Source organism: Alligator mississippiensis, chromosome 4 (assembly GCF_030867095.1).
Source record: "Alligator mississippiensis isolate rAllMis1 chromosome 4, rAllMis1, whole genome shotgun sequence".
Taxonomy (NCBI): Eukaryota; Metazoa; Chordata; order Crocodylia; family Alligatoridae; genus Alligator; species Alligator mississippiensis.
In genome coordinates, this window is record NC_081827.1 from 164,054,318 (window position 1) to 164,073,173 (window position 18,856).

Genomic DNA, 18,856 nt, shown 5'->3' on the forward strand with positions numbered 1-18,856 from the left:
ATGTTACAATACTGAATACATCACAAAAAACTGCTTATTATATTTTGTTTTCACAAACTTGTTAAAATCATGGTGGCTGCAAACAAAACTCCATTTCTTAAATAAGACCAGTTGCTGACCATAAGGAACTTGGCCCCAGACACTTAAAAGTATATGAATACTGCAGAATATGGGCCCTAGCTAATATGAGCTATTACATAACAGCTTTTATCAGCAGGATACCTCTTTTTAAGCTGTAGTACATTTTCAGCAAGTATATGTTCTAATGGCAAGTTTGATTAATGGTAATAATTGGAAGAGACAGTATCACCTTGAAGTTAAGGTTGCACTCACAAAGAAGCAGGTATCTTTACTAATGGCAAAATGAACTCTTCTGAGCTCCACAAAACCCAGCCTGTGAATCCATTTTAAACTGGCTCCAAACTGCAGAACAAACTCATGAAATGAGCGCACAGCTGCACAGACTGATTTGTTACAGTAGCTTCTCCCTGCCTAATTTAACTCAGCTCCCAGCACTGATATCAGGGAACTAACAGGATGAGTTATTATCCTACTTCATCTGCTGGGCCTCTTCGGCTGCCTTTAGACATGCTCATTTGCATTTTAACTAGAACGCCTTGGAACAGACTCAATTGAGTCCGCTCCATGTTTTAAGTAGAACATTCCTGTGTCACCTCACTGTCACGTGTATTAAGCCCTCCCACGTTTGAAAATGGCCATGGGAGCACTTAAATTAAACCTCATCGAATGAGCTTTAGTTAAAGTGCCCCCACAGCCATTTTGAAATGTGTGTGTGTGTTGGGGGGTGGGAGGGGGGTGCTTAATACAGGTGATGGTGAGCCGTTTTAATTAGAGCAGTTATTCCAGGAACCACTCTAATTAAAATGCTCTCCCCCTCCCAACATAGACAGCCTTTGTATACTCCATTTCTGCCCTCCTTAAAGCCCTGAAAAATGGCTAACATGTAATGTACCGTTGTCTTAGCCTTCTAAGTCATTTTCTAAGTCACAAAGGAAAAGCCCCCCAGCCCCTTGATATTACTATTTTTTCAGGAACCTGAGAAGGGTAGAAAAGGATTGCATTTAGACACTGGGATACTTAATAGGTGGGTTAGGTTCAGGCCTGAGGCTGGCAACCATTTCATTATATGTTACATTCCTGTCCCCTATCCTTTGCCCATCTTTTGTTTAGAGTGTAAATACTCCAGGGCAGGGATCATCCAGTCCTGGCACAAATTAGCCCTAATCTCAGTCTCTAGGCACTACCATAATAAACATGGTTACTAATAAATAGGAGCAGCTATAACTAGATTCACCAGGATAAAAAATAAAGTCAGGGATCATCACTGATAATCACTGAGCTGGGGTGATAAGAAATGTCTTCCCTACCTGACTGCCCAGTTGGGTTCAGTACAGCATTATACTACCATGTGCGGGCATTGCGAGGCAAAACTGAGAATTCTGCAGTGGTAAGTATCTCCATAGCCATATTCCAGCAGAAAAAAAGGAGAGACAAAACAGCACAAGAAAAACAAGGGTGCACTAAGGACATCTGCCTACAACTTTAGGCACCTAAATATCTGGTCCTAAATGGCTGAGATTAGCTTTCTAGGTAAAAGAGAAGTCTCTGTAATATCAGTGTTGCAACTAGAGAAGAAAATAGGTACATTCTTTCAGACTAATGAAACCAATTTGGAAAAGCAACTGAGTATCACCTGGAATAGTTCTGGAAAGCTCCTCCACATCAAGAAAGGCAAACTTTTAACAGAAGAAGCTGTGTTTATTTAAGGAATTACCTCCATTGCTTGTGATCCAAAAAATAAAGGAGAGGGAGAGTGTGAGAAAGATTAAAGTGAAGTTAAATCTACATGAGCGACAGCTGAAATAACAGTGTGTTTAGTGGGAGCTGAACAGAGAAATTCAATGACTGCAAGTCGAAATGAGACTGCTATTTAAAACAACATATTGCAATACTGCAAAACAGAACATAGTAGCACCTTGTCCACAACAGGCTGCCTGCAAAACCCTCCAGTGTTATTTACAGTCCCAGGAGATTTTACTCTCAACTGAAACATGCTTCAGGTTGTCAGCAGCGGTAAATTAAAACATTCCCTGCACATCACTTGCTCAGTACAATTGCCTGTGGGCCAGTAAACATTGGGGACCCTTGCTAAAGAAAGTGAAAAATACGGTATACAACTGAAATTGAAACAGGTAATTTAGCTAGGCAGAAGCTAATTCCCTGATTCAGAATACGGAGACTTTGAGGTTGCCATCCCCAAGTTGCAAAAAAAAAACTGCCATGGTATTTTAAATGGCCATAAAGTTCTCAGGACCTTTGTTTTATGTCTCATCCAAAATAAGTAATAGGCCTCTTCCTAAGCCTGTGACCAGGTATTGGCTTGGAACTGCCTAAGACAGGTGAGAATCACCACATAAATTGCCACATCCCTTCCCATAGTACACTAGTTTTTCTCTTGTGAAGGGAATCCCTTCTATGTAGGTCCCTGGTCCAAGCAAGCTTTCTTCAAGAAACATGCCAAAATTACCACTTGAGGTAATGACACTTCTGGTTCAGGGCTTCCCAACCTTTTCCTCAGCATGACCCCCTTTAAACATTGGATATTTTGGGGGACCCCAAAAGATGCAGACAAGATCAACAAGCCATAAATATTATTACAATGTTTAGAGTCTTTATATTTTGCCTTTAAAACCTTTAAAATAATTCTAATTTATTTTTAGATTTAAAAGCAACATTGAATGCAAAATCTTAAAAGCTATTAAATGCATAATTGGTCAACACTTTGTAACTCCATTTTTTTCCGTTGCAACACCAAATGGAGTCGTGACGCCAAGGCTGGGAACCGCTGTTCTAGTTCCTAAACAACTAATCAAGAAGGGACATGGTTATGATTAGAATGATTGAAATTAAATAACACAGGCAGAGGATGTATTAAGTCCAGGAAAATAATCCACCAACTGCAGCAGGTCGTGTGAGTGGGTGTGAACAGTAGTCCAGCCACACCAGGAAAGGAGAGGGTTACCCTGAGGTTTAAAGGGACCTGCAACAGGGCATATGTAGGTAAGGCTCAACAGGGTTGGGGAGTGAGGGTAGAAATAAAACTAATCCTTTTTGATCATATTGACCGGGTAATAGAGAAAAAATGTGTAGTTAATGGAGTGATTCAAAGTGCCTTTTTATTAGGAATGGTTTGTTTGGGCATATAACTAATAGGAAGTGCCAATAGAGCCATTTTCCTTCAAATCATGAAGAGGTTTCCCAAAATGCTTTGAGGAACAGAAACAGACAGAACTGGGGCGGCAAGTTATATCTTTCTCCAATGATCTTAAACCACCAATAAATGACATCAAGACATCCTATCAATAGTGTGGAAGACTAACTAGACTCTATTTATTAGCCACCTCTCTAGCTAACCAGTAGCATCTCCCATGGATTACAATAGGCCCAACCACTGAGGGGACAATGACTGGATTCAGCAAGGATTAATTACCTGGTGAAGGGGAGGGCAGAGCTGTGAATGGACTATAAAACTGAATAAAATGACTCCTGGGTTGTTATGCTGATATGGGAAAAGAAGTCTTTGGGGAATAGGGCAAGAGTTTGTCTCTTAAATGCTTCTGTGTCTTCATTTATTGGAACTCAAAATTAGGGCTGGGTAAGGGGTTTTGAGGAACAGTTTATTCAGGGGAAACTATGCTGTCCCAGTTGACCCCAAACCTACAAATTTGAGCCAGATTCAGCAAATAAGTTTAGCCAAATAAAAACAGGTAAAAATGTTGGACTTGTTGAAACAAACAGATTCAATTATTCATCTAGATTTACAAGAGGGTTTAGGTGTCAGTCACAAAACCACAGAACCCCAACAGCCTAGTAGTTCCCAAAGCCCTTCTCCATGAGCAGATCTCTTGTTCCACTTAACATAAAATGCTTACATTAGCACCCTAACCATTGGACTTAAAGGGTCGACATGAGGAGGAGCCTCTTTTTTCCTCCCCAGTTCCATAACTAGTTCATAAATTCCCTTTTGAATATAACAGTTTGCTTTTATTAACACTGCTTAGGAACTTATTTTGCTTTCAATTTGAAAATAAAGCTCTGAAAATGCTAAAAAGATTGGTTTCAAATCCCCCTGCTTTGGCTACCTCACCAAGGCTAGGGACAGACATTACACATAAGCTGGTTTAAGTGAGCAGAAACTGGTTTAAACCTGTAACAGAACAGATGGTCAGTGCACATAAACCAGTTTGAAAATGGCTGAAACTACTTTGAGATAAACCAGATTGAATGTAGTATCAATCAGACTTAACTGATTTGGGTCAAACCAGTTTATGCAATGTCTATCCCAGACCCCTTGCTGGTTTAAGATAAACCAGACACCCCCAGCATCCCAGCATGCTTTCTGGGCTGGGCAGGGCTCTGCTCCACAGCAGGGCTAGCCCCTCCCCTCTACTCCCTGGCTGCAGCTCTGGCAGAGACTTGCAGCACAGAGTGTATCCGTGGCTTCTCCCTGCTAAGCAGGGATTATTCTCCTCTCCCCTCTGCCTTGCGCAGATACCTCAGCATTAGCTAGCAGACCACATACTGGCTACAGTCCATGCTGTGGGAGATGACAGGCAGACAAGCTTTTTGAAGCTAATCAACAGATAGCTTAATGTCCTTCCTTGGAAGAGCTGTATAAAAAGAGCTCTATTAGTTAATGGAGAGCAGGTTTGTTTTCTTAATGGACGGATAAACATTGAGTTAGGGGTGATAAACATTTCCTGCTGGGCTGGTCAGGAGGTAGGGAATAATGAGAGGGTCCTGCTGGGTCCTGGCCATGCCCCCCTCAGCTCAACTCTGTACAAGAGAAGGGAGAGCTGCTCTAGCACCCTCCCACCCCCAGCTTCTAGCCTGAGCCACTGCAGGCATATACCTGCATTTCTGGGATGTCTGTATGGTTACAAAACTGATTTAGCCTAGCCAGGTAGACTAACCTGCAAAGATTGAATCAATTTAGGCTCAGGCTTTTTTAATGTCTGTCCCTAGCCCAAGAAATCTGTTTTTTACAAATCTCTGTGGAAGAGGCATGAAATGTTTGTCCTTCACATGCTTATTTGCTTCTCCCTCCTTCAAAATGAGGATGCATCGCTTTTTAACTAGCAGATGTAGTTACCTGTGCTAATCTAATACTTGGGTGAAAAATAAGCCTATATCTGAGAAAGTTGTTATATACTGGACAGAATATAAGAAAGCTTGACTGAGGACTACAACAAATGAAACCACAAGATGTCCCCCTAAACCTTCATCTGTAAATGTCTTTGTCTCAATACAGGAAGAATGACAAATAGTATTTAGGGAGTTGGAATGTCTGGCCTGGAAGAAATCTATCAGCAATGAACACCAGACAGGACAGTACAAAAATATATACTACAGTATACACTGCTTATCAGATTGTAATCAGAGCCTGATATTGCACAGTTATCTGATTTGAAAGTATAATTCCCTGCTTAGGAAGGTCATAAGTTATATTGTCTCCATAATATAACACATGCAACACAAACTGTCTTACCTTTCTCCATTGCTGACTCTGATTAACAGCAGTTTCTGGCTTGTCCCGAGCTCTTCCTAAAATAAATAAATAGAAACAATCAAGAAGACATCAGAATCTGATAACTATTACTACCAAACAAGGAGCATCTGCAAATTGAAATACTACTTTTCATATATAATGACTTACTAGGAAAGGGATACATGGAAAGAATTTTGTGTTGAATTCACTAGAAAAAGATGCATTTAAAGAAAAAATCCTATCCAGGCACAGCAAAGAAAATGGCATGCCCATGCCAGCAGCAACAAAATGATTGCTGAAGCCCACTGTTATATGGAAAGGAAGGTAGTGTACGCAGATTTTACTGCTTTGGAGTTGGCATTCTAAACAGCGTATATATAGCAGAAGTATTGATTTTCAAGAGATCATCTGACGTATCTGATGAACTGAGATGGGTGTTGCTTCACATGTTGTCCCAACAGATTCAGCTAAAATTGAGTCCCCCCCTCCCCCCACCTCAAAAAAGTGGGGGGATTCTTGTTTTTAGCTCAAGAATCTCTCTTAGTTTTGCTTCTACTTAATGCAGTACAATGTGGTCAAAATGAATAGAAAGGAAGAAAAACAAAGCAAGGTGTCAGAACATGCTTGTAGAATAACAGAAGCAAAATGTAAGGCTGAAAGGACCTCAGCAGGCCATCTAATCCTACCCCCTGCTCAAGGCAGGATCATTCCTGACTAAACAATCCCAGTCAAGTGTTTGCCTAACCTTCTCTTAAAAACTTCCAAGGATAAAGACTCTCCAGTCTCTCTGGGTAGTCTGTGCTTAGCTCTCCACATAGTGAGAAAGTTCTAGAAATGCTATATAAGTGCAAAGCATTGTTGTTTATGACTTGATGGATACCAGACACTATTTTGGGGCTGGATCCTGCAAAACTCCCTCCTGTTAACGCCTGTTCTAGCTAGCAGTCGTTCAGCTAGCAGATGCCAGGCTCACATGGTCAGGCCCATCAGCTTTGACTGTTATTGGTTTTGAAGACTACTCCTTTCTTTTTGACATTTCTTTTTAACCTTCAGGTTTTTTGAAGTGGCTTCCTTGTTATTGTCACTGCTGCACTAGTACTTGTTGCTCTGCACATGCACTCACTAGATATGAACAGTTTTTTTTTCCCCTTTGTTCTTTGTTACTGAGATCTATTGAAAAAAGAAAGTACCTTTGACATCCCAACTTTGCAAACCAATTTTAGAGTTCTTATGGGTGAAAGAAACATACAAATACCAAGAAAAGAACAAGGAAAAAAATCAGCCTGATAATGGGGATATAAAGATCAACCCAAATACATGCTTACAATTTCTTTTTTAGCTGGGGCTGAAGTGTGGTCCCAGACTTACAGAAGTTTCAGGTGCACAACACCTGTTAAGGTTTTCAGTTCATCTTTCTCTGCCTCTGGTGATATGGTTCTTGTAGCTGTGTATAGACCTTGTCCAGTCTGCTTTTAAATTTCTGAAGTGACAGGGCTTAAATTACTAAACTGGGACACAATGACCTAGAATTTTTTTCCTTATATTCAGCCTAAATTTTCCCTTTCTTAATTCATCTTTGTAGACCTCAATAATTCCTCTCCTTCTCTGATGTCAACATCATCCAGATAATTTATAGGCTGTTGCCATATTGAGGCAAGGCACTAGGAATTTTTACTACAATATACTGAGTACAAGGTGGGTATAGCAGATGAATCACTCTACATATGCCCCGTTTTTTTCTGCTCTTCCTCTAAAGCATCCGCTACTGGCCAGTGTCAGAGACAGGATACTTGGTGAGATGGACCTGTGGTCTGACCAAGTATGGTAGTTCTTATGTTTATAAGATAATTACTATGTTCCCCGAGTAGTTTGATCCTGCCTAGTTACATCACACAAACATTTCAGAGACTTGTTACCAGTAGAATTTAGGCAAAATAGCTAAATGATCTCATTCTACGAACATGCTTTTTCTTCATCAAATCTCAGCTTCTCCACCTACTAGCCCCAACCCCCTTGGCAGCTTTGCAAGGATGTTCACGGTCATTGAATAGTCAACCAAAGCTCTAAATGGCCCCTGAGCCTTCTCCTTTTCTTCAGTTCTAACCTCTCCTCTTCATCTACAGCTTTGAAGCCCCCTTTATGCTGAGATTTCAAAGGTTCATTAAATGTAAGGCTACACAAGACCTTTATGTTTATTACAAACTGCTGCATCACAGGGGCCAAAGGTATTCACAGGGTCGGCCCACAATTTTTTGAGGCCCCCTGCAAGGTATAGTTTTGGGGCCCCCTGAAACAAAGAAGCTGGTGGTGGCATGACAGGGAAGGGGGTGGCGAGCAGCCAAAGAAGCCAGTGGCAGTGGTGGGGGGATGGGGAAAGGTATGGCGAGCAGCCGGACGTGAAGCCGGCGGTAGTAGCAGCAACTCAGAGTGGTGGCACCCGCCCACCCCCCTTGCTATGGCACTGATTTGGAGTTTTCACGGCCACAGGGGCCCCTTGGCTATGGAGCCCCCTGTAGCCACAGGTTCCACAGCACAGGGCGGACCGGCCCTGGTATTCACCCCTTTGACCTAAATACACTGTGGTGGAATTCAATGGAGCAGATCTTTCCAAAAGACTTGCAGACCTCAGATAATAGAATCCAGCATATGCCCTGGTTCTTGTGGGTAATTACCCTTGCTTCTCTTTGCAGTTCATGTTGCTGCACTTTACACACCCATCTGCAGTGTTACTACCTGCTCTCCTCCACCTGCTTGCTGTTTACTCATGCATTTGCCCCTTTGTTCCTTGATGTCTGCAAGTCCCTCTCCTGTGCACACCCAACACCTCTTATATTCCAAGCCTGGAGCTAGCTTATCAATACTGTTGTGAGGCCCTCCATTGGTTCCTTTTTACAGATCCAAGTTTCTCCTCTTCAATGTTCTTCCTGAATATCTTAGCCCCTATCACTGTGACTTAATCTCTAGATAAACCCTACAACCTCCCTGAGCTCCACCAGTTCTGGTGGATGTCATTTCTCCCAGAAAAAGTCTCAACTTCTAAATTTTCCCTATATCTAACCTGGCCCTGTAGTCATCAAGGTGAATTGGAACAAGATGGAGAACTTGTGCTATGGCAGGGGAAAAAGAGAAGAAGCCCTCTAGCTGTTTTTAGCAGATGTGGGAGAGCTGCTTTTCCCTCTGTGCACCAAGCTACTTCAACCCTTGCCCTCCTCCTGAGTGTCAAACTAACTTGCCAAGCAGAAAGCATGATATTGTTTAAGTGTAATGGTAGCTGCATCTCAAGGACACGTGTCAAAGTTGTTAGAGGGCAGCATAGTGGAGAGTTGAAATTGTTTCTTTTACTCTGTCTTGTGATCACTGTTCTGAGATTTAGAGACTACAGGAAACTTCCAAGAAGTAGCACAAGTGGTGTTTTTTTTATAAAAAATGTTACTTACACAGGTTAGTGATGTTTTCCAGAGCAATGCCTGCAAAAAATATCTAAACCCAAGAAGTACTTGCTGAGGTTATTCTTGCCACTATTCCGACTCCCTCATAATTCTCCAGCTTCTAAATATATTTGGGGAGTCCTAATTATTGAAATGAAAGGGATTTTTGAAAGGAACTACCAATCCACTGTTCTGTGTCCACAGGAAAATGAAACCAGAAGTAATGGGCTAAGATTGCAACAAGATATACAGGCAGTCCTCGACTTACAACGTTTTAAGTTACAACGCTTCGCACTTACAACGTTTATAAATTGACACCCTGTTTCAACTTTATAATGTCAGTTTCGACTTTACAACGCTTGATCTGACACCACACCACAACAGCGAACAAGTTTGCTGCGTCACCCATCTCCCTGGAGAACATCTGTCCAAACTTCCTTGGACACTTTCTTTAAGAAAGCCGACAAGACTCCAGAAAAACGTGCAGTCAAGACTCCTGAGAAGACTCCAGCCAAGAGCCCTTCAAAAAGTCACCTCAAAGAAGTCCTTCCAAATCAATACGATTGCTATTTACAATATAAATACATTAATGTAGCTAAATTACTCATCTATAATTGATTGAGTACAAAATTCTGAGGTATTTTTAGTGAAAATTTGGTATCGGGCCTTGGTTCAGGAACCAACCCCCCATTTATAGCATTGTTTCTTATGAGAAAATTGGTTCTGAGTTACAACGTTTCGACTTAAGAGGCGGTTTTCAGGAACCAATTGTGTCATAAATCCGAGGACTGCCTGTACTTAGGTTTAATATTAGGATAAGCGTTGAAGGTCCTTATCTACTGGCACAGATTACCTGGAGAGGTTCTGGAACCTTCTTCCTTGCTAGTTTTTAAGAGCAGATGTAGGGTAATTTAGATCGGGATGATCCTGCCTTGAGAAGGGGGTTGAGCTAGACATGGGCTGATCTAGGACTTTGAAAAGGGGGATACAAGTGGTGAGGCGCATCATTACATATTACACAACATATTTTTCTCCAGTTAAGAATAAACTAGAAGGTTTACTATATGCTAGGGGTCTAGGGGTGTATATTCAGTTTAAGGTTGAAGGAAAAACAAATATAACATCACTGGAATAAGTTAAAAACAATCTGCAGGGTTGTAAAATAGGAGCTTCATTACCAGGAACAGCGAGGACAGCAGAACTGCAGAACAAAGGACAGCCTGATAGGTAGAACATCAAGACTACTGAAAAAAAGAAAGGGTCATTAATACCTGTGGAATGAAGACTTTAGAGGGGATCAAATAGATTATGAGCCATTAAGTCAATTGGCTCTCAGCACTGCTTGACTAGAAATGCTGCTGCCAATGCCAGTCATCTGGTTTTCAACTTTGGCAGGAATCAAAGTGGGGTACAAATGCACAACTGCATGCCTCCACCCCAGATCCACCCCTAGAGCTAGATGACCCCCTAAGAGCCCTTCTAGCTCTACTTCTCTGTGATTCTGACTCTATGCTCTGGCCAAGCCCCCCCACTGGTGCCTATTAAGATGAACCCAGAGGAATTACTGCTTCTATTTAAATTACCAACCACAAGGCATCCCTTCTGTGTTCACACTGCTAAGACCCTTCTACTTACATTATTGCCTATATCATCTCTTGGCTTTAGACTTCTGGTCAAAAAGATGCCTAAATCCCTTACATCATGTGGAAACATTAGTCATGGCTTTCTACATATTCACTCTGCTCTTTGAGCATTGCCTGAACTGCTAGTGAAATCCTATTCTTCCAGTCTTGGTAGCAGGTGGACCCTTCAGACTCTCTGCAGCTGGAAACTTGTCAGTTCTGGCAGAAGAGGCCCTTAATTTTTCATATAATAGTTAATATATGCAAGTCCGTAGGGCTACTTTGCATGGCATGTGGATATCAAGGCTAGGGACAGAAATTACACATAAACCAGTATAAGTGAACAGAAACTGGTTCAAATCTGTAACGCAATAGGAGTTCAGTGCACATAAATCACTTTCAAAATGGCTGAAACTGGTTTAAGATAAACTTGGATGGATGTAGTTATCAGACTTTACTGATTTAGGTTAAATCAGTTTATTGAACTTCTCTCCCAGATCCCCTCCAGATTCTAATTAACTCACAGTCGCCCAGCATCCCAGGGTGCTTTGCACCTCCCCCACTAACTCCTCTCCCCTGGGCAGGCCAGCCTTGGCCCAAGCTATCTGCTCCATCCAAGCAAGGAGTCGTGCTCTAGTGTCCCCCAGCTTCTGGCCTGGGCCACTGCAGGCATGTGACTGCATTTCAGGAATCAAAAGTGAATGTCTGTGCACTTGCTTATTGGTTCCTAGACTAATCTGAGAAGATTGAATCGTTTCAGTCTCAGGCTTTTTAACCGTCTGTACTCAGCCCAGGTGAATGTGCTGGGGAGCTTACCAAGTGCCTTGCTCAAAGTAAAGCCACACAGCAGTGGCAGAGATGGGAAGAGTGTGTCTGCACTGGGACTCTCAGGAGGGTTAAAGAAACAGTTGATTTGCCTTAGCTTTTCTGACTGACCTCACATAGACAAGCCTGTAGGTAACCCAGGAGTTCCGACTTCGTGCCTCACTACACTAATACCCAACAACAAAAAGTATGTACGCACTGTCCTACGTCAAACTCTTCTGTTTCCCCCAAAAACGAGAAGTGAAGAGAGGAGAGGCAAAATGCCATGACTAAGATGGGGAGGTGAATTCCCAGTGATACCATGCAGACCCTTTATGTTTGTGGTTGATCTTCAGAGAGCAATGGTTATAATGAACTTGCGGCTACTTGGCATTCAACATTCTTTTCCTGAGCTGCCTGCCCCTGAAGCTCTGTGATCTGTACAACAGCTCACTTCCTCTAGTGTGTTTGTGTGTGTCTGTGTGGATAAAATATCTTTAAATAACCTCCTCATACGATAATAATCAGATGATTGTTTTTTGGACGTCCCCTGAAACCACAGAGAGAAGCCCCCTGTGTGATGCATTCCAGTCTAACAGTCACTCTTAATGTCAGGAATTTCCTCAAGATTTCACTTCTGCTATTTAGTTTGCCTGAAAAGCTCACACAGTCAAAACTATTTCCCCAAATAAACCCCACTGACTGGGCTGCTAAATTGTCCCAATGTTTTTCAGAAACTGCCTAATCAGCTTGAGCATAAAAGGGAGCATTTTAAAAAGGAACCAGGGCCCTTGATGGGAGAAACCAAATGCATGATTTTTACTGACTCTGCGTCTCCTGGGTATTTTATTTTGCTTAGGAGTTTTTCTGCCCTTCTCGGGTATAGAGGGGGTGGCTTTACTACCAGTGGCAGACCTGTTTTCACAGTGCACTAACTACTTGGCAATGCTTTCATTTGGGGGGAGGTTATCAAAAAAAAAGGGCAGCAAAGGGCTCCACTTCACTGAAAGTTATTGGAAGTTGGTAGCTGCACTAACCCTTGAAAATGTCCTCCTAAATGCATTAAAATCCTTTGATTTCCATGTCTGGATGAGTCTGCGTAACCTCCAATGACTTCCCATTGGTTTAGAATAGAGGAAGGCCCTAATGAGGTTCAGGTAGAGGACAGAAGAAAAAGGGGTGCCAGGCTGGTCCCCCAATCCCCTGAGACACCTTGATCCACAGTAATTTAATCTGGGGCAGGACAGAAGGGACTCAGAACTAGGGCAGTGACCAATTCATCTGTTTAATTTGAAATTGGCCCTCAGTATGTTAATTGACTAATATAAATACCTTATTTTAATACTCAGTGGGCATGTCTACACATGCTGTTAAAGCAAAGCAATAAACTCTGGTGCATATTGCACTGGAGTTTATTACTCTCAGGCACTGTGTTTGCATGTGTGCCCAGGACTGCAGCACATTGAGCCAGGTCAGAGTAGTCCTGGCTGGCAAAGGGTCCCGGGGGTCAGCCTGCCAGCCTGGGGCTGCTCCGACCCAACTCAATGTGCTGCAGAAGGGCTGGTTGGGGCATGAGGGTGCCCCAATGCAGAGCCAACCAGCCGGCAGTCCCCACGCTGAAGCACCCTTGTGCCCCAGCCAGCACTGTCAGCATCTACACATGCATTACTGCAGTGTAAAGAACTCCACTGCAGGATAGCCCTTGTATTTACAAGGGCTATTCTGTGGTGGAGTTAATTAGTTTATTCCATCCTAATAGCACTGCACATGTAGATGGTGACATTTTTCTGCAGAGCTAATTAGGCAGCTCTGCAGTAAACGTCTCATGTAGACATGCCCAGCCTCCTTCTATGCCCAAACAAATTCAACTCCTTAGCCTGAAATGACTGAACCCACTGTTTCAGTGTGTTGTATGAAGTCCACCAGGTGAAATCTGTCCACTGCTTTGCACTGTAGTGAATGGGTCTGGACAGAGCTGTAATTTCTATCCGGGAGCAGGGGGGAATACTAATATTTCATTACTTGGGTTTGATTTTAATTTGGAATACAAAATGAAGTAAATGAAACATTCAGGAAAATGTCATATCGGAAATGATGAAACTATTTGGAATGGTGTTAGTTCTGAATTAAATTACCTCTATCCAAAATGCCATGGTACCTGATCAGAGTTGCAGTTTGGGATGGACTCCCTAACCTAATGACATGTCTCCAAATGCACTGTGCTCACATGATTTCCATAAGGTACTACACAAGTTTGGTCAGAAGGGAGAGTGCAGTACACATGAAAGATATAGTCTGGCTAAGAAGTGCAGCTTGTTAGAGAAGTGGGCATCACTGACATTCTCATAAGGCACTACAACACCTTAAGGAAATGCAATTTAACAGTGACATAACTCAAAACTGCATGTTTCAGTTGACTTCAGCAAAGCAGTATGTTTCAGTTTTGGTTGAATCAACCCAAATCTCTATATATATCATTTTGAATTTCTAATTTCCTGTGGAAAAAAAGTGATTTTGTGGAAACTGCATTTTCTTCTGAAAAATAATTTTGATGAAAAATTCTCCACCAGCTCAGGAGGACAGCAGGCTGCCACTGCCAGCTGGGGCACTGCTAGCACTGGGTTCTTTTTGGCACTCAGCGTGGGCTACACTAAGCAGACTTGGGTGCTGGTGCTGGTCCCAGCCAGCAGCAGCAGCATGCTGTCATCCTGCACACAGATCTGGTGGCCTGCACCCACACCCCCCACCCCCCAGAGGGCTGTGGGGCTGTAACAGACTCCTCCCAGGGGTTGCAGGCCCCCAGATCTGCATGCGGGATGACAGCAGGCTGCCATCCCTCCCCCATAGCACTGGGATTGAAAGGGACCTCAGGGACAGACCGCAGACACAGGCCAGCTACAGATGTCAATATCAGAGCAGTCCTTCCCCACCCTCTTCCCCCTCCCTCCTCTTAGTTTCTGTTTCCCTGCAGGCCTGGCTCCAAAATGCTGACATTTTCTGAAATGTTGTGAAATGTTTCGGATGGTTTTGTTTAGTTTCGGAGATGTTTTGGAGCCTTCCATTTCATTTCAGATTTGGTGTTTCAGGCACTGAAATGGGCTGAAACACCTCCAAAATTAAACAGCTGCTGAAGTTCTGCACAGCCCTATTGAAGATATCTGCAAATTTGTGAAGCCACTTGCTTTGTAGAGTTTGTTTGAAAGAATGTTAATGCATTTAGCTACTGACTTTACTGCAGTACATTCATCCTTTGCTAACGGTCCATTTGATTGTTACTTCATTGGGTCCAGATTAAGCCCAGCATTTTATGGTTTTTTCCAATACTACTGTGCAGTATTTCATTACTACTGCGCAGTAGTATCACATCACAGTCAGTGCCCATCAACACTACTGCGCAGTAGCAATGAACTTGTTGCTATTGTGCAGCAGTATCTTGTGTAGACATGCCCCCTGTCTCTCAAACATATCTAAGGAGCCTGTGGATGTTGCCCAGTGAAGCTCTGCCCAAACATGTGCACAGTTGAGTGAAAGGAAGACAGTCCCATGGTTGCTCAAATTCCCTTTGGCCAGTACCTCTTTCCAGGTCTGGTAGATGGACAGCTTGGCCAGGGCCAGAAGGAGGTTGATTAGAAGGTCCCGGGACTTAGTGGCATAAAATAAAAGATGCAGAACATCCAGATTTCACACAATCCTGGCAAGCAAACTGCTTAACTAAGCATGCATCAGAGCAAACTCGATTAATCAAGTTTGCTGCAAATCTGCTGGAGTGTGCTAATTAACGAGAGCTCATCTTAAGAGCTTTAGTTAAAGCACCCCCACTGCCATTTTGAAGCACAGGATACTGAATGCACATGACACTGTGGGTACTTTAATTAGAGCGACTCCCCTCCACCACATAGCACGTGTATAGATGCCCTTAAAAAAGGTTTGCTTTAGTTAATGTGCATTAAGCCAAGTTAATGCACATTTTCCTAGTACCTTACAACGGAGGTACTAGATTTATTGCACATTAATTAAAGCACATTTATGCACATGTAGATGTGTCCACTGTGTGTATGTGCCAAAAAAGATCACCTACGCTATTGGATAACTGCCATTTCATAGATGTTGTTAGGGTCGGAAGGGACCTCAATAGATCATCGAGTCCGACCCCCCCCCCCATTTAGGCATGCAAAGTGAAACAGAATTCCACCTTAAGTGGATACTTAAAATGCAAATTAAGCAAAGTTTTAATAAACTTTTCAGGTACAGAACCCGGCTACTATGTAGCAAAGGAGAGTATTTTAGAGTGACATTAACTAAAAAAATATGTGGGTTTGATTTTGGCTTTTGCTCCTCATTTCCAGCCCCGCTTTGCAGATGATCTGTGTTGATTTGCATGGCTCTGGCAATATAAAAAAATAGCACATAAGAGTTTTGAAAATAAGGTATACATAAATAGTGTGCAGGAAGCTGCATAAGAATCTGCTAAGAGCTCTCTGGCCACATACACTCCTTGTCTCTGGCTGCAGGCATGGGGGTTCTGGAAAAATATTTATTGATGGTTTGTATTAAGTTCAGATTGGCTTCTTTCTATCTGGCAACTCTGATTTAGAATGCCTTTAAGAGAACATATTTATCTTAACATATCAACTCACTCTCCCACATAGTAAAGTGTACAACTTAAAAGCCTTTTCACCTACCATTTCTGTATATCCTACTTAGACCTGAAAAAATGCCTTTGCTCTTCAACTATGTACCGGAAGTGGTAAAGAGCACACCTACCTGAGAGAACTGCGGCCAAAGGGAAATACCATGACCTGCTTATCAAGAAACAAGGAGAAAGAAAGAGTTAGTCCAAAAAGATGATCTGTATTTGGGAAACCACAAGAATGTCACCCAACAAGAGGGCTGATGAAACATTGATACTACACACAGACATCTTTGACACTGCAATGCTGAGCACTGCAATCCTTAACATCCAGGTACCTGGACTATGGGGCAGAGCACAAAACTCTGGGTGAAGTGCCTAGACAGTGCTTTAGAATGGAACTGAGAACAAGCAGCGTGCCAAGTTGCCTACAGGGAAATATTGAGAACAAAGACTGCCCTAAATCCCATTCCTCCGAGGTTTTAATACTAGACTGGCTACTAGTATCAAGGATAATAAAAAGACCTTTTTTTAGATATGTGGGGAGCCGGAGGAAAAGCAAGGGCAGCGTTGGACCCCTGCTAAACCAGATGGGACAACTGACGACTGATGCCCAGGAAAAAGCCTACCTACTAAATGGATACTTTGCGTTGGTTTTCACCAGTCTCATGGGTAACTTTCACCAGTCCCATTATGGGACAGGGAGGCCCGGGTGAGGGAGATTCCTTGCCCTCCATTAATGCTGACCTCATGAAGGAACACCTGGAGAGGCTGGACACCTTCAAGTCAGCCGACCCTGATAATCTACACCCCAGGGTACTCAAGGAGCTGGCTAGCATCATAGCTCAGCCCCTGGCACAGATCCTCAAGAACTCCTGGCACTCTGGTGAAGTGCCCAAAGATTGGAAGAAGGCCAATGTGGTGCCTATCTTCAAGAAAGGGTGGAAAGTGGATCCGGCAAACTGCAGGCCCATCAGCCTGACCTCTGTCCCAGGGCAGGTCTTAGAAAAGATTATCAAAGAGTCCATTCTTAACAGACTGGCTGATGGCAATATCCTGAGGGATAGCCAGCATGGGTTTGTTGTGGGTAGGTCTTGCTTGACCAATCTTATTTCCTTTTACAACCAGATGACCTATTACCTGGATAAGGGGGAAGAGATTGATGTCGTATATCTTGACTTTAAAAAAGCCTTCAATCTGGTATCCCATGATGACTTCTTGGCAAAACTGGCCAGCTGCAGCCTCCAGTCCACCACGATCTGCTGGCTGGGGAATTGGCTTCGTGGTCGGACCCAGAGGGTGGTGGTTGATGGAAGTCAATCATTGTGGTGCCCTGTGACCAGTGGGGTCCCCCAAGGCTCTGTCCTTGGACCTATTTTGTTCAACATCTTCGTTAACGATCTAGACATTGGTATCAGTAGTGGACTGGCCAAGTTCGCCGATGATACCAAACTTTGGGGTAAAGCATCCACACCTGAGGATAGGAGGGCAATCCAGGCAGACCTTGACAGGCTCAGAAAATGGGCGGATGAGAACCTGATGGTGTTTAACACCGAAAAATGCAAGGTTCTCCACCTTGGGAGGAAAAACCTGCAGCATGCTTATAGGCTCAGCAGTGCTACGCTGGTTAGCACTACAGATGAAAGGGACTTGGGGGTCATGATTAACCACAAGATGAACATGAGCCTTCAATGTGATCCTGATGCTAGTAAAGTGAGCAAAATGCAGGCTTGCATCCATAGATGCTTCTCAAGCAAATCCCAGGACATCATTCTCCCATTGCTCAGCCTTGCTGAGGCTGCCTTTGGAGTACTGAGTCCAGTTTAGGGCTCCACAATTCAAAAAGGATGTGGAGAAGCTTGAAAGAGTGCAGAGGAGAGCCACACACATGACCAGAGGTCAGGAAAAAAGACCTTATGATGAGAATCTAAGCGCTACGGGACTCTTCAACCTCGAAAAGCACAGGCTCAGGGGTGATCTGGTGGCCACCTATAAGTTTATAAGGGGTGTTCACCAGGATCTGGGGGAATGATTGTTCACCAGAGCACCCCAAGGGATGACAAGGTCGAATGGTTATAAATTCCTCCAGGGCCGTTTCAGGCTGGACATAAGGAAGAACTTCTTTACTGTCTGAGCCCCCAAGGTCTGGAATAGCCTGCCACCAGAGGTGGTTCAAGCACCTACTTTGAACGCCTTCAAGAGACATTTGGATGTTTATCTTGCTGGGATCCTATGACCCCAGCTGACTTCCTGCCCCTGGGGCAGGGGGTTGGACTCGATGATTTTCCGAGGTCCCTTCCAGCCTTAATGTCTATGAAATCTATGAATTCTATGAAATACCTAAGTCAGTACTGGCAAGAGGCATCTCCATCCACCTGTGCAGGCTTTACCACTTACAGCCCTTTTTTGAAGGCAGACACCTAAGAGCTCTCTTTCTAGGATAGAGCAAGAGGAGCACTGGTGCCCTTTTATTCAGTCTCTTTTAGTGGTTAAAGCTCTCACCCAGGCTGTGGCAGGCACAGGTTTAGTTTGCGGTTTGTGCTTGAGAGGATGTGAACACAAATCTGTTACCTTACTGCAGAAAATTCTAACCTCCTTGTTGAAGACCACTCCAGAGAGAGGCTTCATGGTTGAACTTGCCCTATTCTGCATGGAATACATAAAGATTCATGGACCATGGGACATTCTAATAGATTCATAGATGCTAGGGTCAGAAGGGACCACAATAGATCATCGAGTCCGACCCCTTGCCTAGGCAGGAAGGAGTGCTGGGGTCAGATGACCCCAACCAAATGCCTATCTA

General features: G+C 43.3%; 1 long non-coding RNA gene across 1 annotated transcript in view; it reads right to left on the reverse strand.

Moving 5' to 3' along the window:
- LOC132250334 (uncharacterized) overlaps positions 1 to 18,856 on the reverse strand; it is a 45,950-nt gene that overhangs the window by 10,257 nt on the left and 16,837 nt on the right. The window contains exon 2 of the long non-coding RNA XR_009462006.1: positions 5,570 to 5,625. This is a non-coding gene — a long non-coding RNA (uncharacterized LOC132250334). The remainder of the gene's footprint in view (positions 1 to 5,569; positions 5,626 to 18,856) is intronic.